We start from the raw sequence: 24,718 nt of genomic DNA on the forward strand, positions 1-24,718 counted from the left end.
GCACTGAACCATTTTCTTACAACCAGGAATCATTCCTTTAGCAGCTTAAGTCAGAGCTGCTTTATGTCAGATCAAGGAACAGGTGAGCCTTACACCCAACATGCATCAAAGTGCCTTGGCCGTGTTACCCTGTCACCAATTTGCTTCTGTTCATTTGTTGGCTCACGTTTAAGTAGATAATGACCAATGTATACAGGGAATATACTTCGAGATGCTCTCTAGCCATTGAAATTTTACTCGCATCAAAGTCACTCAAATCCCTAAACTTACCCATTTCTCTTTCTTGGAGCACACGCACTTTGATGATGAAAATATAATAAACCACATCAGCAATCATGGACCACAATGAAACAATGATTAGCTTTATTGATGCCGTCTGGGAGTCTTCATAATGTCTGAAAACCTCCATCACTGAGCATAAATTTATGGAAAAGGAAAACACACATCCCCATTTAAATATAAACTATGCATGTTAGTAAAAAAATAATTTGGTAGTCAACAACAATTGCCTATGAACAAAAAAAAAAAAAACAAGGCCTCAAATTATTTCTTAAACATCACCTGAATGTGGTGAAGCTCCACTTGGGTTGCGACCCAAGTGGAGCTTCACCACATTCAGTCAGCTGGTTTTACCGCTATAAGCCAATGGCTGCTAGAAAAGATAAGTGTTTTGTCTGCAGCAGCTCATTTGGATTGACAGTGACAAGAGGCCCTAAAACAGCTCCTTCTGAAAGAAGCTCAAAATGGGTTGAATTAACCAGATTAAAATCACATTGTCCAAGAATAATTTTGTGCAAAAAAAAGTAATGAATATGTTTTCCATCTATACATAATCCATAATCCTATCCGAACCTGTACAATGACATCATTCTTAAGGTGAATCTTAAGATGTCCTGATGTTTTCATTGTTTTTCTTGAGTTTGTTATTGCTGCTATTAATCAACTAATACGTACTTAAGAATATATGTAAACATATGAGACGGCTTGTAAGCTCACCTTAGATGTAAACAATGAAGTTGAGAAGTGTTGGTCTCTTGGATTTTCCTGACAAGACAAAAAGAAGGAAGATTTCATATTATTTCAACACTCTTTTCCTTTTCTATTTTTTATTATTCTTTTTCAATCAGTTTGGCACAATTGGATAACACACATAAAAATGTACATATATATAAATCAAATATTTAATACAGATTGCTGAAAAAAAACTCTTCTTAGTAAACATTTCAAGCATAAATACTTGGAATGCAAAAAAGTGAATTAGCATTGTAAAAATATGAAGGATTCTAGAGTGAAACAAAGACATGAAGATTTCTGACAGAAACAGAAAGTGTAGGTGTGCTTTAAGTCCTGGAGATGAAGTATCAACCATTTAACCCAGGTTATTTGTAGCACTCCTCCCATTGCCTCTTGTCATAATGCTAATTACATTGTCCTGTTACTCTGTCCCTTAAGCAATGATTTACTTGCTTTATGCAGCTTTATGCACTGATTTACTGTTCACAACATATGTATAAACAAACTAAAAACTATGCTGAATTATCAACCTCTGGTTGGATATCTAGACTCATGCCAGGGTCCAGTCAGAGCTCTGGACTACTAAATGAAATGACATTACAACGTGTCATTTCTGAGAACACTTAAATGTTGCAGACATAAACCTCCAAGTGTCTGCAAGAGAGAAAGAGAATGCTGTGAAACAATCACAGCACTGGGGCAGAATTTCCTAGCCATAAGAGCAAAGGTGTGGAATTGATCTTTTTCCCTTTCGACCATTCTTTGAGAGATAATCAGAAACAACAGGGAGATTTAGTGTTAATCCACACTGCACACACCTTCCAAAAAGTCCCACTGTTGTCTCATCATTTGAGAGGATACTTTGCCAGAAGTTTTGGGAAAGTATTCCCTCTCCTCTACTTGGTTTTTACCCTCAAACTCTGCCACAAATGCCATATTCATTATTGACCAATAAGGAACATTGAGCTTAACTGAGGTTTAACTACTTTTTTAGATTTTTTTTCCCCCGACATTCCTTTGTAAGGTACGAGGTTTCACAACTTTTCTAGTTTTGTTTGCTTGTGAATAATGGCTCTTGCTATGATTTCCTGGAGTCCCAAAGCCTTAGTAATAATAATAAATGCAAATTAGTTAGTTTATCAACCGTTTTAAATTTCTTGAGATCAGACAATGATGCGATATATTTTACAATCTTGTAGCCTACTTCATGATGTCATTCAGGGTTTTTTTTTTAATAAACTTCGAACTATGTAAATTTGAGAGTGATGAGGCCTGGAATTGGCAAATGAAATTGAATTAAAAATCGTTGTGATTCTAAGTTAAATCTTGTAGCAAGAGGAGCAGTGACTTTGTTCCCATATAGTGAGGTAGGTTAGGATATCATTCTAGTTTAAGAAATTCAATTGTAATGTTCCTGATGATAAGAAGCAGAAAGTCATAAAAAGCCGAAACAGTAAGGGGCAAATACTGTTTTGCAGTATTGCATCTGTGAGTTATGGAAATATAAGTACTGACATTTTTATAGTAAATAGGTGTCCATACAATACAAAGGCACCTGTAATAATGTTCAGTCATTGGACACTCCAGCATGTCCAATAACTGAAGATTTATTTCAATAACTAAATAAATCAGGAAAGGCAGCCCCCAATTGCTTTTTGAAAACGATGCAATTGCTGCTGCATAAAGGTGTCTCAGTGAATGACGCATTTTTGCAGTTGACAGAGGCAGTCCATTTTGTAAGGTAAAATATGAGAAATGGAAAACAACCTAGCTCAGGGAATCAGTGGTACAAAGCAACAGGAGTTATCAAAAATAAGAGCCAGAGGAGATAATATGCACTGACTAGGTCCTTGTTTGCTCTGCAAAGGGGTTCTGTGCAGCTGTAATTAAAAAATTTACTTTACTTTTGCCATGTGTGCACTGGTGTACAGCTTTTATATAACTGTTCTCTTAAATTTATCAAACTAAGTGTCCTCATTTTTTTTTCCAGCTGAGTTCAAAAACTGTAGAGTGCCCACCAGAGCTTTAGGGGAGACAAAGACAAACACTGGAACTTACAGATGGTGATCATAAATTATAAATTCCTTTACACAGGCAGTGTGAAGGATCTGACAGTGCAAACACTCCCTACATTCAGTCACATTTTCTGTCACAACAGATTATACCTTCGGTGAGAGGAAGGCCAGGAGGGAACTGGGTACGGTGGTTGATGTTGGACCATAAAGAAAAAATCTACCACAAGGTTATGACCACCCATCTTGTCATATTAGCAGATCTCGTCGATGATGAACTTATTGCTTCCAAGATGAAAAAGGGTTTCAAGCTCCCTTTCCTACTGCTTCTCTACAATTGTGGCAACTAGGTCGAATGCTTTCCTTTAGCAAGTAATACACACATGGTAGTCAACATTGACAACTAAACACAAGAGTTTCTAATAGTCTGCCGCTAGTAAAGGTGCCTAACTGCATTGAGAGGCAGCAATAGCATTTGTCTATTTGTTATTGAGTTAACAAGCAATTTAACAGTTGCACCTAATACTGTATTGTGGCCATTCTGTGTATTTTATCTGCAGCAAACTAAGCAAACAGCCATAGTCTGGTGAGTCCTGGACACTGCAGATGAAAAATGCACCATGGGAGTCACAGTAGTGGAGAAGCCTTAAAGTGTCACTGACACAATAAAACTATTCACATGATTTAAGAAAAACAAACAATTTTATACTGTGTACACAAAAGCTTTTAATAATACATATTTCTCACAGAATACTATAAATGCAGAGTGTCGCTGTTTTTTGTCTTCAGTAACTGGGTCAAACGGCAGCGCCATCTTGGGACATAATCAGGGTAAGCAAACCATAAACAACTAAATATACACAGAAGTGGAAGAAGCTGAAATATGATTAATCTTTAACTGGGGTTGAATTATGGTAAAAGGAAAACATAGTCATGGTTAGTCAGTTTGATTAAGTGTAGAATAAAATTCAAGGAAATTAATTAAGAAATTATGCTCTTTTCTCAGCAGATTGCAAAAATGCAAGTGTGCACAAATGTAAGGGAAAAAAGAATGAGATGTTGATATTCACACCATTGTAGCGGTTGGAAATGGAAAGAACGGTGACATGCTTGAATCTACAACCAGAGAATAGACCTCCTTTGGATTCTCATCAGGATTCAAATCTGTCACAGCAGATCCTTCGGGTTGCATTGTTAACATGTATGCCGTGTGTCTGATAGGTGCCAAAAACTCCACAAAGCATTGCCCAACTTTTATCTCATGCTCATGTCCCTCCATGTACATTATACAGAAAAAAGACAAACCATACAAAATGCTTTCTTCTATTTTTTCTGAAATTTCAGAGCTTACTTATGGAAGAAATAACTAAGATCATGTGTTTTGACTATATATGTTTAATTTAATATAATTGAAATATCCAGTTAAATCTAAATTGCATCAGTTACATTTGGAAATGCCGCAAAAGTCAAAGCTCTCTGAAGGATTGAGTCATCTCTGTTAACTTGATCAATCACATAAACATGTACAGGAGAGCATAACTTAAACTATAAGAACTTTAAGTTTTCAAAATATAAAAATATCAATATGTGCAATTCTGCTGTCCAAATAATATTCTGATCTCTGAAAACATGAACAAATTGACAGTGACCTAATTAAATATATGAGATGACATGACTAAGCTATCACTATAGCAGGTAACACTACGTGTATTTTTTCAACTCCACGTTTTTGTTGCTATTTATCCTAATTACAGAACAGGCACATAGTGTCCACCTTAATTGCCCTGGCTGTCCCTCAAGAGGCTCTTTTCTACCCCTGCCTGACATGACTTATTTTTACTTATTTTTTTGGCTCCCACTGGTCCCAGCCCTGGCTTTAAAACTAGATAGGCAAGTAAATCTGCAGCTTTAATTAAAATAGGTTCTTTTTTAACACTTTCGATCTTTTCATCGTCTTGTCCCTGATGAGATATCAGTGCCAGGAACTTCCCTTTGCAGAGCTGATTTAAAGGGAACTCGCCCCCAGGATAACGGACGTGCTTAATGTTACTTCATTATGAGGTAGCAAGAAATAAGCTTCATCTCTTCTGCTTTCTGAGTGACAACAGGAATAAAAGGTCATGGGTGGAAGTTACAATGACAAAAAAGACACTATATAAGCCTCAAAGGTGCCATAAAAGTATGTGAGCAAAAAAGAACAAAGAAAAGAAGCAGAACAGTTTTCTGTCCAGCGATGAATAAGAACCTTCTTGTCTTTCAAGGTCAGTCGTTTTCGAGAAAAAAAACGATTTGTAAAGCCGAATCAATGAGGACTATCCAGGCTATTTTCCTCCAATATTGTTCAGGGACCAGCTTTGGTACCATTGATTAGTTGACTTATAACTTACATCTTCAAAGGCTTACAGTGAATGGACAGCTGCTGATTAAAGAAGAAGAGAAGCCAAAAAAGAAAACAAAATGTTTAGAAAGTAAAAAAAAAAAAAGCATACTGCTCTGTTGTGCCATTCTGCTGACCAGGGAAAGAGTTACAGATCTGCTCTGAGTATGAAAAATCCCATGGTTTTTCTTTTTTTTCAAATGTGACATCCTTGGCAAAACCAAGATCAAGTAGAAAAAGAAGGATAAAAAAATGTTCAAAGGGTATGAATACTTTTGTAAGACTCTATATTCATATAGTCACATTTATTCAAGCCAAAAACATAATCATAATCCCATGTATTGAAACAGAGAATTGAAAAATGTGATCCTTACTGCTCTTTTTCTTTAGATTACACAAATATTGTTATGAGAAGATTGGTCAGCTGGTCTCACAAAGACATGCTGTTACATTGTCATAAAACAGCAGGGGCTAATGCTTGGAACTAATCTTCGTGTTAACTTTCCCGACCCAGAACTTATCAAGATCAAGGCTGTCCTCTTTAACATCAAATGCAGCCGCCTTGTCTTAACTAAAGCCAAATGGTAAGACCATCTGTGCTGAATTTTATTCAACCCTTATTGTATAACAATACACAACTTCACACCTATAGTTCAATCAACCTTTCTTGTCTTTGTCGGGAAACAGTCACAAGTAGTGACAACCTGCTGTAGCAACATCTACAGACAAGAACTTATAACAGGCAGTTATAATGAGCTGTTAGCAAGATCAGATTTGACAGACTTTCTTGACTCTGCATTTTTGTTCTCACCCATTAAAGTTTTAATAAATATGTTACTTTTTCTCAGACACTTCTTAAAGTCATTTTTAACTAATGATAGTATTTAGTATGAGTAGAGTTTGAAGGGGAAAAAAGCCTGAACAAGACAAACAGGGTTAAAAAAAAAAAAACTGACAAAAGTGAGGTATGGTAATACTTATGACAGAAGCACATTTTGTCACAAGCTATTTTTCTAGACCTCAAAAAAAGATTTGTTGCAATCTTTGTTTGCAGGTCAAGGTCAATAAGGCTTTCTTATTTTCTCATTCTATCTGACTTCTCCGCTTATCTCTTTTGTTTGGGAAAGGTGAGGGTCATGCATCCTATGAAGAAGGCATTACAATAGCAATCACAATTATCCTCTCAACTACTTAGTCATACTGACATTATTAGAATCTCTAGAACTGAATAAGTCACAAAAAAAGCAAAAAGGAAGCACAAAAAGATCACCAAAAACCTAGAAAAACCCTGGATGACAACTTCTCTACCACGGACATTGACTTTTCTTTGAGTACCAGTCAAGGAGCAGAACATGAGCCAACAGCAAAATGTATCTCTTTAACCTTTGCCCACTTGCATGTTATAAATATTCATAACAGGTGGGCAGGCAGATATGTCATCTTAGCAGGCAAGCAGCGTAGGCATCCACTGAAAGTTCATTAATATCAAAGATGGCTGTGGAAAAATATAAAATATTAATCTAATACTACAGAAATCACAGCCCAGAGATGTGGTGTTTTGTTTTTCAGGCTATGAATTAGTTAGTAGATGTTTCCAGGACTTAAAAGAACTGGCATCCTTTCTGAAACATAATACTTTTAGAGCTAATGCCCTAGACAGTGTAAAAAAAATAAAATAAAAATAAAAAGATTTGTCAAGTGGAGACGTATTATGCTGCCAGCCCAGCCTCAGCTTTTATAATCTATTTACATGCAATGACATGCAGGTCACACTTGGCATCTGTCAACAACTTGAATGACGAGAGTCATTTTTGCATCACTTCCTTGTTCCCCACATTTGGACACATGTCTTTCTAGAAGAAGGGCTCTGTGGTCAATAAAAGCTAGTTTGCATAATCAACAGCCAACTGGATTAAAAGGTGGCCGTATTCTGACTGATGCCTCTTTGATTGTATTTGTTGTCTTTTAAACTGACCATCTGTCTTGATACAATGTGACTGGAGATGTTGAGAAAATCAGCTTTAGAGAGCAGCAGTAAGAAAGGCAGGCCTGCCAATCCATTAAACTGTCAGAATGACCTTCACTTACCCCCAGTATTGATGGTCCAATCATATGGAGAATATGAATAAGTACCTCGAGGGATTTCTTAAAATGAGGCATAATTCTTAGATATGTCTAAAGGAAGAAGAATAAATCAGGTTGTGACTTTATGGCATCATCCAGCGAGCTGGAGAAGATGAATTTCAAGAACATGTTTTTTTCACACTTTCTCCAGCTGTATAAGATGTTGTGGTCAGAGCAGTGATTAAATAAACATTGACTTGACTGGCTATTTAAACAACTGAAAGAAAAAATGTGATTATGCTTTATCTACAGGCGGTTTGCTCCCTTGGGGAATACAGGTTACTCTACAAAGACGAAATAGATCAGAATTTTAAATATCAGTTCCATATATTGACCGGTTGTCAGAGTAAACAAATTAGCATAGAGACCCTTACAAAATCAGCATCACATCTTGCATCACTCAGTGATGCTACACTCTACCAAGAAATATTATTAACTGATTAAAGATTATGATACACTAATTTATAAGCCAGTGATCAAAACAAATTTTTAATTGATCAGTGATGTACAAGTCAAAGAGTGAAATGCTTTCTTTTTTTTTTACCCCTGTTTATTAAACCCATCAAAGCCATAAACTTTCACATTTATCAAATGCAGTACAGAATGCTTTAATGCATAAATGTGGATAGTCTTGTAAAGCTACGGTTTGGATACATCCAAATGTTCTCCAAAACTGGACATGATTTTCTTGTAAAGTGCATTTTGATGGATGATAATGGATGATTGTGAATTAAAGCTACATAATATAAATGAACTCCATCAAACTTTTCTGTGGTCAGTGTTTGTTCAATGCAATTTCTAAAATAAATTTCCGCAAACAGGATTTTATATTACAAATCTTGAGGAGAAAAAAAGTTAAATGGGTCCAAACCCGAATAGGCCAATCAAGCCTGAACCAAAACAGCCAGTAAAACACTGGTTGGTACCAATATGATTTTAACAAGTGAGCTGTTTAATAGCAACACTAAAGTTGTCTGAATTTGTCAAAGCAATTGAACCATTGCTGTATTAGCCACAATCCTAAATAAATGCATTTGTTCATTTCTGTAATATTCAATTACCAAGAATGAGCAACAGAGACATGAAGCACAAAAAGTTTCATACTTTTAAGACTGTAAAGAAAGAAGTGAAGGCAAAACAACAGCTTCTCATTCATCCAATAAACATACAGGCAGCAATTACCATTACTGAACAAACCCTGTTTTCAAACTCAAACATTAGTTGCTTTGATTTTACTGAATTATTGTTTATCAATGAACGATGACTCACACTTCTGTGCTTTACTGTAGCTTAATAAAGCAAAGCCACTGGCTTTCTTGGAGCAGCGTGAGTCAAAGCTTTTTGATTTGTACCCCTCACACAGAAGAACTGTGTGTGAATAATAAAAGGAGCTTTTAAATCTCCATAATAAAAGAAAAACATGAAGTCACAGAAACAACTGACTTACAAAAGGTGTCTGTGTGAATAAAGAGAGGCAGATCAAATGGAATTTATGAAACCCTTTCTGGGCACCGTGGAATATGTGTAGTCAAATTAAGAAATTGTTTTTTTACACCAATGAATCAACAGTTTCTATATTATGTGAAAAGAATATAAATATAGTTCAGAGATTACATGTAGAATAGTTGTTCATTTAAGAAGTGTGAATGTGCATTTTCAAGAGTAGCAGCATGAAAACTGGTAATATGTTAAATTCTAATTCATTTCACATGTCTTTGGCATATGGGAGGGTGTGTGGTTTGGAAACTTATTTTTTTTTTTTTTTTTATTCCATTTTGGAGATAATGTAGTTCTTTTGTCATCTTCAAAACCATTTCCTTTCACCTGCACTGGAGCAGTTCACGAGTCTGCGAACTTGTTTTACAACCAAAATAATGTGAACTTCTCAACTCACACTGGGTGTTAGTCTTTGCCTAGGGCTGAGGATATCAAGTATTTAGGTGTCTTGTTCACAAGTGTAGGTAGGATGTTATGTTCCAACCCTCACGTATGGGTTTCTTTTAGACAGTGCAGAGGTTTAAGCCAAGGTGGTTTTGTCATCTGATGGAGATTTTTCCCAGGTGCCTCCCTTGGTTGCTTTTTTCTCTACCAATGAGAAAACCAGGGGGCAGACCGATAACTCAGAGGAGAGACTATATATACTTTCTGTCCTGGGAACACCTTGGGAATCCCAAGAATGAGTGTGTGTGTCTGGAGAGAGTAATGTTTGTTGCATGTTTTTCTGTCCGTGAACAGTTACCCCCATGTAGTTGATATCAGCTACGATGAAGACGATGATGAATGAATGCAAGGACAGATCAATATGTTTAGAATAGTCCCAGAAATACACCTACAAAGTTGGAAAAACATTTCTAAGACATATTCTATTTGTTTTTATGGCTTAATTTACACTGTGATATTTTGGAAGAGATATTTTCAGACTATGTTCACATTAACATGTGTCAAGAATTAATCTAATTCTCACAATTTCATGAGGTATAAAATATTTTTATTCCAACTTTACGTAAAGCACCATACATTAAATGTAAGTTTTATGTCTTTAATCTGCATAAAGTAAGTTTTATTGATTTAACTAGATGATTATTGATGAAGAACGTATTTGAGGTATCTGATGTTTAACCATCTAGAGATCTGTAAAGAAATTAAACAAGAACTACCAAGAAATTTATTCCCATACCTAAACCGAAATATTTCATGGTCTTTATGGGTAGAATTTCATTTTAATTTATCAGAAACTACCACTATGTTAAACTGTGATTTGTCAGCTGGAAAATGTAAAAAGTTACATAGCTCATTGTGAATTTGTTAAATAGTTATGCATTATTCTGCTGTGTGTTGGGAACATTTAATTATTTACATGTTTTACTGCAGTACAAGATTCATGTTTTTAAAATAAAATTTTATTTGAACAAGTTGAAAATAGCGACAACAGTGACCGCTCTTAAAGCTTTTATGACCTTCAGTGATTCGTGATACACTTAAAAATTCCCATAAACCACCCACATGTGTGGGGCTATCCCATTCAACCAAATGACAGGTGAAAAACGTCAGTACAACACAGCCGCAGGTCACATATGAATCCTCCGAGCAATACAAGCTTAATGAGTGTTTTTTTTTAATTTTTTTTATTTTTTATTTTTCAGAAATTAGGCAAGTTGCCAAACCAACAGAGGAAAAAGCATCTATGTAGATCTCATTAGCCCCATATGATGACAGACGGAAGACCAAATGATTAATGACCAGCCAAAGAAGCCGGAAAATTATTGATGTGACCTTTAGAAATGCCTCTTCTCAAAAGTGGACGAAACGACTTGACTTATGTTGAAATTATCCAATCAGATATGTCCATGATTTCCTCTAAAGTCTTCATGTTTGCTATGTTCCCCCGTCTTTAATGCTTTTCAGGAAACCCATTACACAGTAATGTGATTCCTCTTTCCAATGAATATAAAGAATATGCATTAAAATCCCGATGTGCACTCAGATATCTCATGCAGGGAAATGCATAATTCAGACTGTATAACAGAATTCTGTCTGTATTCAGATGTACTTATGTATATAAGAGACTTTTAATGAAATCGCAGATGAACAGTCATCTGCCAATGGGATTTTATGGGTGCAAGCCTTGTGGGGAAAATGTGAAAGTCAATAACAGTAGACTGTGTCATCTTAGATGATGAGGTTTTAATGACGGGAAGCCATCAAGTCACCTTTCCACAAACCCCAGAGATAAAGGACCACCAGCAGTGAGCAAGGACAATGAAGGAATTAATTCAACATTTAGAAAGTGTGAGAGTGCATGCGTGCGTGTGCATGTGTGTATTCATGAGTAAGTGCTGTGGATTCAGAGGAATGTGGACAAGGGCTGATTACAAGAAAGGAGAGAGACAAGGATGGAGAATGTGGAAGAAAAAGATTATTCATGAACTGCTTGTCTTTGTGCATTTAATATTTAAAATGAACTCTGCAGTAAAAAATGAAAATGAAAATTATTGCAATCTTAACAGAAAGTGGTGACAAAATAAGTACCAAGAAAGAGGTGCCACGTATGAAAGAAAGAAAAAAAGCAAAAGGGCAAAAAATTATGGAAGATAGAAAGAAAAACACCAGAAATCAGAGGACAGATGGTATATTGAGGGCCCAAAATGCCAGAAAAGATTACTAAACAGCGAAACGCATAAATGAAGGAGGCATGGATGTGGGAGCATCAATAAAAGCCACTGCATTTTAATGTCTTGAATAAAGCATTAAAATGCAGATGCAAATATCTGGGAATATTTGCATCTGGGAATATTTTTGCACATCACTGACTCTCCATTATTAATCAGGAGATCCCACTGTCCAATCTATTTACAAGATAAGTACATGTTGAGCCGTCACATTCATTTTTAATATTGCAATCTCAAACATACACATATAAATTGTGTTAGATGAATGATCACAAAATATGAACAGTTAATGCAGGTTAAGAATTTCAAAGTACAACTATGGATAACAGACTATCAATACAATTCTGCATAGTTTACAACATATAAAAGTAAAGACAACTCCCTCTGTTGAAGAAATTTAAAACTTTTAATGCCAGAAAACACATGTGAAATCATTTATTGAAAGTTTAACATTAGATATAGCTACAGTAACCTTTCAGTTGATCATCAAATCAAACAAATGACCAATCTTGGTAGCAAGATTAGCTTAAACTTGTTCTTACCCCAGAAATAATATAATTGTTCTATTTAGACAAAAACCACTTCTGTCTAAAATGAATGTCCTAAACTGATTGTTCAGTCTTTTGATCTGGCAGAAAACTTCATGGTTATTATGGAAAAACTGACATTTTATGAGAACATTTGTCAAGCAAAGATATACTGAAATTATTGTTTCAGCAAACATACTGAGAATGTCTGCTGAATTTCGATATAAATATTATTTTCAATATATTAGGTTGTGTATATGTGTGTAAATGTGTATGTTTTGGCTTATGCATTTAATTTTTTCTAGGTAGTTTGTGCATATCGGGTTTTATTTGTATTCTTGCCAAATCTTGTAAAAATTAATTTAATGGACAATAGAGCACCTTATACTATGTTGATTATTTTAAAATATCAAGTTTTTTTTTTTAATGAAAATTAACAATGGTTCAAAATATTGGTATTGAAAACATTTCTTCCACTTTGCTCCCAACAGCTCTCATCCTGTGTCTGAGACGAAGCAGAGCTAATTAACTCCAGAGTAAATGTCAAGGTTCAACAGAAAAGGTCTTGCTCATACGGATTATAAGAGAGGCACGTAATGTGTACAGTTCTCACTGCACTCTGAATATAATGTAGTTGAAGAAAGAGGACAGTTGAAAGATGTTGTGTTTGGAAAACTCAGTCTGTTCCTTTGTTCTGGGAACTGATCACAAAAGGGTGTCTCTCCATATTGAATTTAAGAAGGACCCAGACAGACAAGCCCCTAGTGTAAATGCACAATGCATACATGGTTTTATACTTAAAAATATAATGATTGGTCACAAGTAAAAAAATGGGAGGAATCCGTGGTTGAGACTAAAACCCCTCATGGTGGAGATTGTTTCATTAATATTATTTAAGATGGCTTGTTGATGCAACTACTTTGTCAATCATAAATAGTGTTTCAGGTAAGAAATTGCACATTTGTACTTACCAGCTACCATCTTCCTCTGTCTAAAACATATGTGATGGCTATTTCGAGTCGAGTTGGGCCTTCAACCACAGTGACCACATTATCTTTCTCTGTTATCCCACTGGACTGAATTGTTGATAACACGGTCAGCCGTAAGCCCAACATATACACCTGCGGACACCAAACTGGTGAAAAAATTCAACTGAAAAACAGTGAAAGCAAAACAAAACAAAAAAGTTAAGATGAGCCTTGGTTGAGTTATCAATTCATTTTAGTTTCACTGTCAATACATAATTTCATTTCAACATCAATTTTAATAATTCTCGTCAGTTATAAATGCCAAGTTTTCTTTTCAGTTTTATCTTGAGCTGTCATTGCTTTACGCTGTTCAAGGTAAAGACATATGTGCAATGCAATCAAACCTCTCCGATTCCATGAAGAAATTTATGTTTGTTACCGAGAGTTATAGTGATTTATTGAGAGGTTGTAAACTTTACTTGTAGTGTATTTTTATTAAGCCATTCCCGTGTCAGTTTCCCAGGGGGCAATGTCTTTATTGACGAGTGATATGGGAGCAATATGTCTTACCCTTCAATATAATGGAAGGCCTATGGGGACATAGCATTGTGTTTTTCTGCCACAAACACACGCCTTCATATTTCTGATGCTGTAAAATGAGTGCAGGTCCCACCTGTGTTGCATAAAGATTTCTGTCTCACCATTCATCTTTTCTCTTCCTTTTATTTAACATAAAAAAATGCATCAAAAGACTTGAGCTACAAAATAAAAAAATAAAAACCTAAGTGCTTGGTCAGGTTTTAAGAGCATATGCAGAAGTAATGAGGACTTCAAATTTTCTAAATAGCTTTAAGAGATACATAAACCTTTGAAGGAGACAAGATGGACTCAGTCATGCTGTTTAATGTGATGCTCCAAGTGGTTTTTAATCAAAAGAAACTGTCAATTTTTTGCTCTACTCCCAAAATTCTTAGGCCAGACCATCAAAGCCATATTGTAACGTTTTCTCCTTTGACAAAATGGGCCATTTTGATGGTGTAAATATATATGTATGAAAACTCAAACTGTACCCAAAATTGAAATTTGGGTACAAAACTGAAATTTTGGCATTTTAATGGAATTCAATGTGGGTGAGGCCAAACAGCTCTAAAAATATTATTCAGATAGGATTTTTTTTTAATATATTGTCTTAGTTACCTGCATATAAAGATGAAAATCTCAGTGTGTCTGCATTTAATAATCAAGTGTGTGAATTACAGTCTGTCAAGATTACATTTGGCCCACACAGATCAAGCATTTGAAAAATTGCTTGAAAAGACAGAAAAGATTCGATCGATTTTACATGAGGCCTGGCTCCACCACTCGCATTCCAGCCTGGAGTGCATTTCCCTGGCCATCCCAGCCCTCAGGGTTGGATGTTCGGACGGTTGAATTTTTCCAAATTTGGTGCACAAGTAAATGAGAAAGTTTATTATCTCAGAACTTGGGAAATGTGTCTCCATCTCCTATTCTACTCAGAGACTCTCTACATATATATATATTTTTTATATAGGCCTGATATATATAATTATACTTCAAGCGACCATCAGAAACATTTTTTGTGTCACTAAGGATGTTTTTAACTTCCCAACCATTTCCAATGTTACGCTTCAAAATCTGCATGAAGACAATACAACTACTGGTCAGGATATGTAAAGACGTGTTTGCAGTTCACTTGGGTTGTGGGTGAGAAGAAGAGAACAGGGCTTCAAAGATAATAGTAAGGCTGGAAGATGTACAGCACAGTAGCTCTGTTTTACCCCTCTGACCTTCCAAGGCTGCCTGTCATCAAATTTATACTCTACATTTGGAAATGCTAGAAGGCACCTCAGAGTAATGATGTGGATTCTCTATGAAAAACTAAGTGAATTTGTAATAATGCCAGCCTTGTTTACAGTATAACTTACAAATACAAGATGTAAAAGACACCTGAAGATGTCCACTTGGTAATAATTTTGTCTTTGTTTTAAAATATAAAGATACTGTTTTACACCAACACATCCTAATATCACCTGACTGCTATTTTCAAAGTATTATTTTATTATAGTTCTAAAAGAGAAATTATAATTGGATATGTTGGTCAAAAGCTCTACAAATATGATAGAGATCAGAAAATTACATGCAAAATTCTCATTTTATTAAAATACACATTATTTTTGAAAGAAGCACAAGGCTTTTGACCTCTAAACTTTTGGCCTTTAGAAATAGAAATTATTTTTTCCAGAGAGTTTATTGTATATTTAATATGCTTCATTTCAACAGATTTATTTCAAGAAGAGGGTTTGAAAATGGTTACAATTTTTAAAAGGACACACTTTCAAACTACTAATGACCAAAAAGTTGCCTTTAACAACAATATGGCAAATTGTTAAAGGCAACATTGTTCAATAAACTTTAGTACAATTGAGTAAGTAGGTGAGGATGATTATTATGATTCCTGGCTATATTGTACTATTTCCACATTTTAAAATAAATTGATAACTTGTTTTTTAAGTGTATCCTGATAAATACACTGACATCCATTACCTTTGCATATCAACATAACTTGGAGCATATTAAAGCTAAAGGCAAAATTTTAAAAATAATTTTCTCCTAGCTGCATCCCAAAGTAATATATAGCTAAATCTGACAGAAGCTTCGGAAAATTAATTTGAAGAAAATTCACTTTACGCAGAGACTGGCTGTTGTACTGTTATTCAAAAACAAGTGTCACAATGACAAAAAACAAAATGACTAAAGCAATTGTCCATTCATTGCTTGTACTTACCATTAGAAAGCCTCGATGAAGACAGTGAACATAGGGTCGACGGAGCTAATAAATGGCTTGTCTTGCTCTTGTAAAAGGTCAGAGCTTTCATTATTTACGACACCGGATCTTTGTCATGGCTCAGTGACACTGACCTTGTCCAGGTCTCACATCCTTCCATCTTTCTATGCCCATGAGTGCATGTCTTTTCATTGTGTCCACACGCTTGATTACTGAAGGTTAACAATACACAAGAAAACTTTTTTTTTCTACTCCTTAACGCATATAAAGGCAGTTTTGCACACAAATCTGCAGAATTCTCATGAGTGACATCGGTTAAGATAAACAGTCCTAGAAAAGCATACATATGGGAGTGCAGCTCTTGCAGCTGTATTTTTCTATAGTAGACCAATGCTTTGTAATTGAATTTCTGTAACAAAGACAACTAATTGTTTACCTAAAATCAAACGGTTGTATTTTTACACTACTCCTACTGCTGGTGTATGATCAAAGCACATCACTATTAATGGATGTAGCATTAGTTCTGTAACTTGAAAGAGTCTAAATAATTTTCAAAATGATCTCATGAGAACAGCTGGTGTGTTAAAACGGCTCAGAAAATTGATGTCATCGTTCACGGCTTCTCCTGGTGTTCACTGATTGGCCTGGTTGAATGTCTACCGGAGGAATCATGATCAGTGGGAGAACGTGCATACTGTGTGAAGCGCGATCATTATCGAGCGAAACTGTGCAGGATAGTAATTATCAGGCTAATTGTATGCAGAAGAAAGACTTACTGCCCCAAGAGTATAACAATGGAAGTGAGAATAGTGAGTCTACAGCCTCCAGACTCATTTATGGTAGATAGTATAGATTCCATTGAAAACTTGTACTGTACATATTTTCAGTAACAAAGAAAAATAATTATTTCAAAATTTAACTCAACACAAACATTTTAAACCAATTTTCACTAAGTTCAGAGTTATTCAGTCCTGAATTTCAATAACTTCACATTCTCTTTTGGTTCATGACCACTAATACCAGTAATGTACTACTTTGGCTAGATTGCTTTGGCTTCTTAAACAACACACGACATCAATCATCCAAGCTGTCCCCACTCCATCTTCTTCCACTGGCTCCTGTTGATATATCATGATAATAATTTGGGGATTTGGCTAATGATACTGCTGAGACAAGCAATTTTTCCCCCATCTGAAGTTGAACCCATCATTATGCACAAGGCCACCATGGCTCAATTCATCAGAATCTTAAATGCACAAAACCCATGGTGTTTTGATTTTAGACAAAACATGTCCTTAATGAGAAATCCCCTGCAGAGGCACTTTTTGGATTTATGAGTTGCATCCAAACTGCCTGCAACATTGAAAAATGATAAATCAGCATATAAATGACCGCATTATCGAGAGAGCTAAGAAAAGCATCAACCCACGAGTCCATTATTTTAATTGGACGTGCCCTCACCGGGGCATGCAATGGCTCAAGTCGCACAAGGGTCGACTGGTGATAAATGGAAAGCCATACCACGAATGCAGCCTTGGCCAATGATATAGCATAGCATGGGAACAACTGCTCTCTTTTGTTTACTCTGACCTTGTAATTACTCAGTAGGGTGCAACGATGTTGGAAAAAATATAGTAAAAGGATAAAGTGGAAGAAAGGAGGAAAATGGAAGACCAGAAGAACAGTTTAAGCCTCTTAAGAAATCACTACACCGAGAAATCCCAAGCAACAAAGCAAGATGCCACTGTATTTTTGAGATGATGTTGATAAAAAGGATTTATCGCTTTAAAATGGAGGTGCAACTGACTCCACATTCAAACGCAAAAAAACTAATGGAAATAAGCTTACTTAAATCACTTTATTGTTTGTATATGGTCATGAGAAAAGCAGATGTGCAGAGTATTTGCCCCCGGAGCAAAATGGTCTCAATCCAAAATAAAGTCCACTTGGGGAGACAGAAATAGAAGATGAACAAGGCGTCAGCATGATGTAGTACCAATTAATAAGGTGATAAAGTCATTTTACGCTCCAACTGTCAGTTCATCATCGCTGTCTTGCATGCAAAAAAGTCGCCTGTGATGGTTATGAAAAACTACACACACAGCTGATCATAAGTTCACTTCATCGACTGTAAGTGAAAGATGGATGTAGCCATCACAGGATTCCCTCCGCTATAAAGCTGAGCTCAGCAGTTGACTCTGCCAGCAGTTGGTCCTCGGGAATATGAGGAAAATCTAACATCCTGATATATTTTTTGCTATATCACAACGCACAATATATATCACGATATTCGGAAATGAGCTTCAATGTTATTTAAAACTAGACTCCTTGCATATGATATCGTCACCCACGCAAGTTCCCGCTCCCATTTCCCTGCTAGACGTAAATGTAAGCTCATATAAAAAGGGATGCAGTGTTTTGCTATGAACTGTCTACACCCCTGGGGACCACTGTCCCTCCACCCCCAACCTGTGTGGTAAACGTTACCGGTTACCATGGACCAATTCTTGTTATTTATTTATTATTTGCCTGAATGCAAAAATAGTTGAGATAAAAGTCTCTTCTTGATAAATAAAAATACATAAATAAATAAATAGACCAGTAAAATAAGAATTTCAGAAGCAAAATAAAGGAAAAAGGAATAATTTAATTGGCATGCCCTAAATCACATATGTATCACATGTGACATTTTAAAGTTCATTTCACACAGTTAAGAATAGATAGAGCTACAACAAGCCAATCTATTTTGATACATATGTATTATTTATAATCAAAACAAAAATTGTGCGATAAGTTTTTCAGTTAAAGGGTCTTTTCATTTTCACCCATTATTCATTACACTTTATCCAACACAACATATGAGCAGGGAAATACTTCACTAAGTAATTTGGTATGAAAAGTAAAATGCAGCAGTAAATAAACAAAAGTAAAGATGTATCTGAATGTAATTTAGAACCGCCGACTGAAACTTTAACATTTCTGAAAATTTATGATTCAGAAAAGTGTATATGGAAATGCAATATGTAAAAGCAAAAAAGTTGCTGGGACTAGAAGTATTGGCAGATATATGTAGCTGAAAGTAGTATTAATCTAAAATCAGACATTAAGTAAACTGAAGAACAAACTTTATTAGTTTGTTCTCTAGTTGATCAAATTAAGAAGCTGTGAAAACCTAATGAGGAGGTGAGACATGGAACATTAAAGGTAAAATTGTGGAAAAGGTAATTGATCAAACTCTGTGCCTGTTTGTTAAACAAATGCAGCCATTCTGTGTTGCAAGCAATTCATTGTCGAATAAATCTTTGACATGTTTAAACTAGTCCATCTGCAGGGAGTGGAGGAAGACTAGGGGGAAGGCAATTCACTCATGAATCACACATGCTCAGTTGCTATTTGATTAATTAAAAGCTTTGCACATATTAAAGGGGACGTAACACACTTGCTCTGACATCTATAGTCTGTATTTAGCCCACAGTCCCCGGTCTATAAATATAATACTTTCTGGTTCACTGATTTTTTGAAGAGTTTAGGTCGCCTAACATTATTCAGACAATGTCTCCTTCTTTGTGTGAGTAAAACTGTAGCTGTTCATGTTTTTCCACAAGCATTTTAATCTCCTAGACTGTCTTGAGATTTAATTTCCTTCAGGCTTCATCCCATCTCAGTAAAACCGAAATATAGTAATGAAGCTCTTGCTTGGCTATTTATGTGACTCAGAGGCATATGGACGTTAATATTTAAAATTATGGCTTAAATAAACAAGGAGAAACAAACTATGCAAAACAAACCCTCAGGGTTTTTACTGCAAACTTCTGACGTAAAGTTGAGTAAATAGAAACTGGGAATCATTTGCATTTGAAATTATAAATATGGCAATTAATGGAACCGTTTCATCACAGTATTCGAAAAGAGGCATTAAAAAAATGGAAAAACAACAACCGTTCCAATTCTGGTTTTCATGCTTTTCTTTTGATAGTTACTCTTAAAAAGTGCCGCCATCAATCATACCGGTTTATTGAGGAAACAATGCAGATTTTAGTCCTGCAAATATGGAAATATGGCACAACTTTCTAACAGAGCTGTACTTAAACAATGAGACAATACATTCATCCACAATTTAATGCATTAGAGAAATGTATAATAAGTGAAGCAATAGCAGTTGCTGAGAAATATTTAGCTATCTGAGTCAGGCTTCAGTTCAGCATGAACATTAATGCTCACAAAGCTAAATGACTTAATTCATCATTCCCAAGATAAAAATGGTCTAAAATGGCAGCAAATTGTGTCTATTCCCTCAGTTTGTTCTTTCCTGTATGTATATACTACATCTTGCAAAAATAAACATTCACATTGTCTCATATTGCAACAAAATTTGTGATAGACCAGTAAAGTATTGCTTACCACTGAAACAGAAGAACCATGATGAATGGTTTTAAAACTGTTTTTTAAATAATCATTTGAAAAAGGGGGTGTGCATTTGTATTCTGCCCCACTGTTTCAATACTTTTCAAAACCACATTCACTGGAATTACAGCTGCAGGTCTTTCGGGATGCGTCTCCACCAGCTTTGTACATATAGGTTCTCAATATTTCTCCATCTTTCTTTCCAAAATAGATCACACTTAGACCATCTGGATCTAAACACTCTCTAAATGTCAGTTTTCAAGTCTTGTCATACATTTTATATCATATTTAAGTAAGCAATTAAAAATGAATATACTCTTAAATGTGTTTACATCGAAATTATCCCATTCGCCATCTGTTCTGGCAGAATTTTGATTTTTTCTATCCTGCTGGAAGATCAGCATTCCAAACTTCACTAAAAATATGCTTTTCATTCAACACCAAAGAGCCGACGCTTTGAAAACAGAATTTTTTTTTTGTTTTCTTTAAGCAGACCATCATAACAACACCCCTTACTTGCCCTAAGGTTTCAAGCCTTCCTAATGTGGCAAACTATGAAAATAAAAGCTTCACATATTGACAAACTGTCGAGCATTTTGCTATCTTTAGGCAATTTACAATTCACTGAAGTGTCAGTCGGACACCGAAACTCCACACAGTGAAACGGTAAGCAGTGCAGATAAAATAAGGTCCGACTGCATGGCTCAGTTCATTTTCCTCAGAGCCTGAGGTATATTTCCTCACAGTTTATCGAGTATGTAGCTCCATTTGACATAGCAAGATGAAATCCAAGCCCCTTTGTCCCTGCATGTACTGTCCTTAAATAATTTACACCAAGTCATGCACGGATAAAATGTCCATATATTCCCACACCTGTTTTAGTTCATGTGTGCAAATTTGTTGGTGCCTCCATCGAGGCAGCGTTCCATCTTGGTCAGACACATAAGCCAGAATTTCCGACCCGTCTTGCAACGAATGTGCTTCTAAGAAAGTGATAGTGTTTATTTGGGAAAGTCTCTGAGTGGTCAACCAGGAGTAGACGCTGAGAAACCTGCACCCGTTAGTGTTTCCAAGCTGGTCCACTGAGGGATACAATAGAAAGCAGAGAGGCAGTGAAACATAAAGCCAAAGAAAAAAAAAAAAGTGGTGGGGATGTAGAGATGGAGGGATGAGTAGCTCGCCCATGTACTTTCCTCCATCTCTCTGTTGTATGCTTTGTTGATCACAACAGCATGATCAAGGCCTAACTTTATTATGGTGGCAGCTTTTGGCTGCAGTTGAAAAGACTGATCAATTTGGCTTCTTGCTCTGATGTAGCCCTTCCATGCTGCCCATGACTCCACGAAACATTCAGCTGCTTGGCAGCACAGAAGGCTTTGGCGGCCACAGAAAACGAAGAATAAAAAAAAAAGAAAAGAAACGTAGCTTTCCAAAATGAGAACTGTAGCCAGCTCATTTTCTGTCCTCTTGCACCATCTCATCTGCGATGCCTCATAGCAGTGTTCTGATATATTTTCAAGCACAGCAGAATGACAGATTCTTTGTAATGCTAACAAATTTATAGCATGGAGGCTGTAAAACAGAAGGGGGAATAAACAACAACGACTGTTCTCCAATTATGATATCAACGTAAATGATATTCACATTGCTGTGAAATGCCTTTTCACAGCAATGTTATCCAAGTATTTTTTGGTTTTTGACTGATTTGAAGATGCAGAGCTGCTGAGCTCATAAAACCTAGATAGATGGTTCACGTCTAACTTATTTCTCATATCAGGCAAACAGCAGGTAACAAAAATAGCCAGGTGGTATGGCTGTTTAATAGATTTTACAGACATTGCAATAAAGCTTCTTATTAAATGCTGCTTGCACATTATTGTGATTCACTTCTCCCTTTCTGGAGCCAAATATACTTTATTACTTACATCTAATGCTAACTGAGCTCAATGTCCCAAAGCGCCAGGTTCAGTCTTTCTGTTGCTAAAATAAAATAAAAGGCTACAGAAACCCCCATAGCTAATTACAAACATAAAATATAAAAATATATTTAGAATATAAAATATAAAAATGGAATATAACAATATGTACACTTTTTTCATTTTCATACAAGCCATCCAGAACACTTAAAAATGGAATGGCTCAGGTAATTTCAGCTTTAAACAGTGACACACACATCTAACTCCAAAATGCAGTCAGGCTCACTCAGCTGTATTCAACTCTGCTTCCTCTCCCTGTGCATCAGCCTCTCCACTTAACCCTCCACTTGTGATTCAGTTTATGACCACAGGGTGAACTAGATTGCCTCTTCCCTGACCATGCAGCAACAGCACCAGTAGGTGGTGAACTCTCTTCCTGACTTCAGTCTCAGCCTCAGGAAAAGACAGGAAGCAGAGGCGAAAGGATCGGGGACACAGTCGGTGTCACAGAGTTGAGCTGCAGGAAAAAGCCAGCGGGTTCTGTTGAAATGACTTGGCTGTGGTTGACATATTACATGATTTGACGGTCATTTCTTAAACACTGCCTTATTCACTGTTTTTTAATACTCTTTCTTACAGGTAGGTTATAGATGTGTTTGATGGGGGTATGCTTGCCAGGGAAGGGCCAGTTCAATCCCCTGGTGGGTAGCTGTTTTAAATTTACATGGCATGTTCTAGTTACTACAAAACATTCTATCAGGAAAATAAATTACTATGTTGCAAGTACAGGTTAGTTGTTTTGTTGTTGCTGCTGCCGTTTACATTTCCTATTTTCATAGCTTGTTTTCATGTTACCTAAAACTATATTGTGTGCAATGAATTTGTTGATATTAAGCACAAATGAACAGTCTTACAAAACATTAGATATTTTAGTTAATGAGCTTCAAAGAAGATAGTGGTCAAGATATAATAATGTGCCTGTTTTGTAGCTAGTAACCATGTAAACTGCTTCGTTAGTAAATTTACTCTATGTCACAAAAAGGCATTATTTATATTTTTATTAGCTCATTTTAGATGATTATTACACAGCATTATAGTTGCCTAGTTGAATTTCAAAGTTGTATGATTGTCTTTTTTTCTGTACCCACAACAAAAACTGCAGACAGACAAAAGACAATAAGTGTTTATTTGTTAATATTTTTAAGGACAATACATTTCAACCAGAAAGTAATTTGTTATACAGAGACTTGAACCTGCTTTTTTGGGATTTTTGGTTAAAAAAATGCCCCAGTTCATTTTTTAATAAACACTTATTTGCATAAATACTTTTATCTGCACTAGCACAACGCCAGAAGAGTCATTTAAAGCAAGAGAACTTTTATGTAATGGTGTTGTGTGAGCCTTGACAGTAATTAGTGCAGCCTAATGTAGCCTCACCACTTAAATCAATGCCGTCTTGCTTTAGTTTCCACCGTGATTATGAATCTTGCTCTTGGCTTGCATCTTCCCGTCTCCCGAACACAAACTGGATTTTAACGCACTCCATGTGTACAGCGTCACAAAGAAAACTTTTCATCAACACTTGTTACATCAAAAAGTTTTCCTTTAGGACAATAAGTACTTTTGCACTCATCTCTTTGTGAGTTTGTTTTTTTACTTTTCAAGTAGTGGGTGTCCGGACTCACCAGTCACTGTCACTCAGTCTCTTTCAAAGCACACACATTTCAGCTTCCAGCACCCTTCAACTGAGCTCTGACACCCGTCCCCATGGTAACACTATCAATAGGAGACTGACCAGGGTCAGAGAGCGTCTCTATGGCTGCCTCTGTTTTCTCTTTGAACAAGTCCTAGCATTAGTATTGCTGTCTCACAGGATACCCTTTTAACTCTCAACATCCCCGAATTAACACTCAGCTTGTTCTGGGCATTTTGTAAGCGTTGTCATTAATTTTATTTTCTGTTAAGTTTGTGTCAAATATGAAAAAAAATAATATATATATGTTTGTGTGTGTGTGTGTGTGTGTGTGTGTGTGCGTGTGTGTGTGTGTGTGTGTGTGTGTGTGTGTGTGGGGGTGTGTGTGTGTGTGGGTGTGTGTGTGTGTGTGTGTGGGTGGGTGGGGGTGTGTGTGTGTGTGTAATATTTTAATTTTGTAGCATGTACAACTGTAGTTGATTTTAGAAATTAAACAAAATGAGGGACATTTTTCTTATTGTTTCAAAGTAACAAACTATGATAGAAAAATGCAAAGTGTTGTTTGGGCTCCTCACCTCAACTACTACAAGAGAGGGCATCAATCCCAATCCTGCAATGACAACCAGGACACAGGAGCCAGTGACATCTTTTGTGATATGCAAAACATGCAACATAAATCTCGAGTTGGTGAGGCATGTGTCAACAATA

At 36.0% G+C, this 24,718-nt stretch overlaps 1 protein-coding gene across 4 annotated transcripts in view; it reads right to left on the reverse strand.

Moving 5' to 3' along the window:
• Positions 1-24,718, reverse strand: part of tnr (tenascin R (restrictin, janusin)) — a 161,706-nt gene that overhangs the window by 111,957 nt on the left and 25,031 nt on the right. For 3 of the 4 annotated variants that reach the window (XM_055032647.1, XM_055032648.1, XM_055032644.1), the window contains exon 2: positions 997-1,044. The exons of the other annotated variant lie outside the window; for it this stretch is intronic. The gene's annotated coding sequence lies outside the window, so the exon portion shown is untranslated. The remainder of the gene's footprint in view (positions 1-996; positions 1,045-24,718) is intronic. 4 annotated transcript variants of the gene reach the window in all.

Source organism: Poeciliopsis prolifica, unplaced genomic scaffold (genome assembly GCF_027474105.1).
Source record: "Poeciliopsis prolifica strain line A6 unplaced genomic scaffold, Auburn_PproV2 SCAFFOLD008, whole genome shotgun sequence".
NCBI lineage: Eukaryota > Metazoa > Chordata > Actinopteri > Cyprinodontiformes > Poeciliidae > Poeciliopsis > Poeciliopsis prolifica.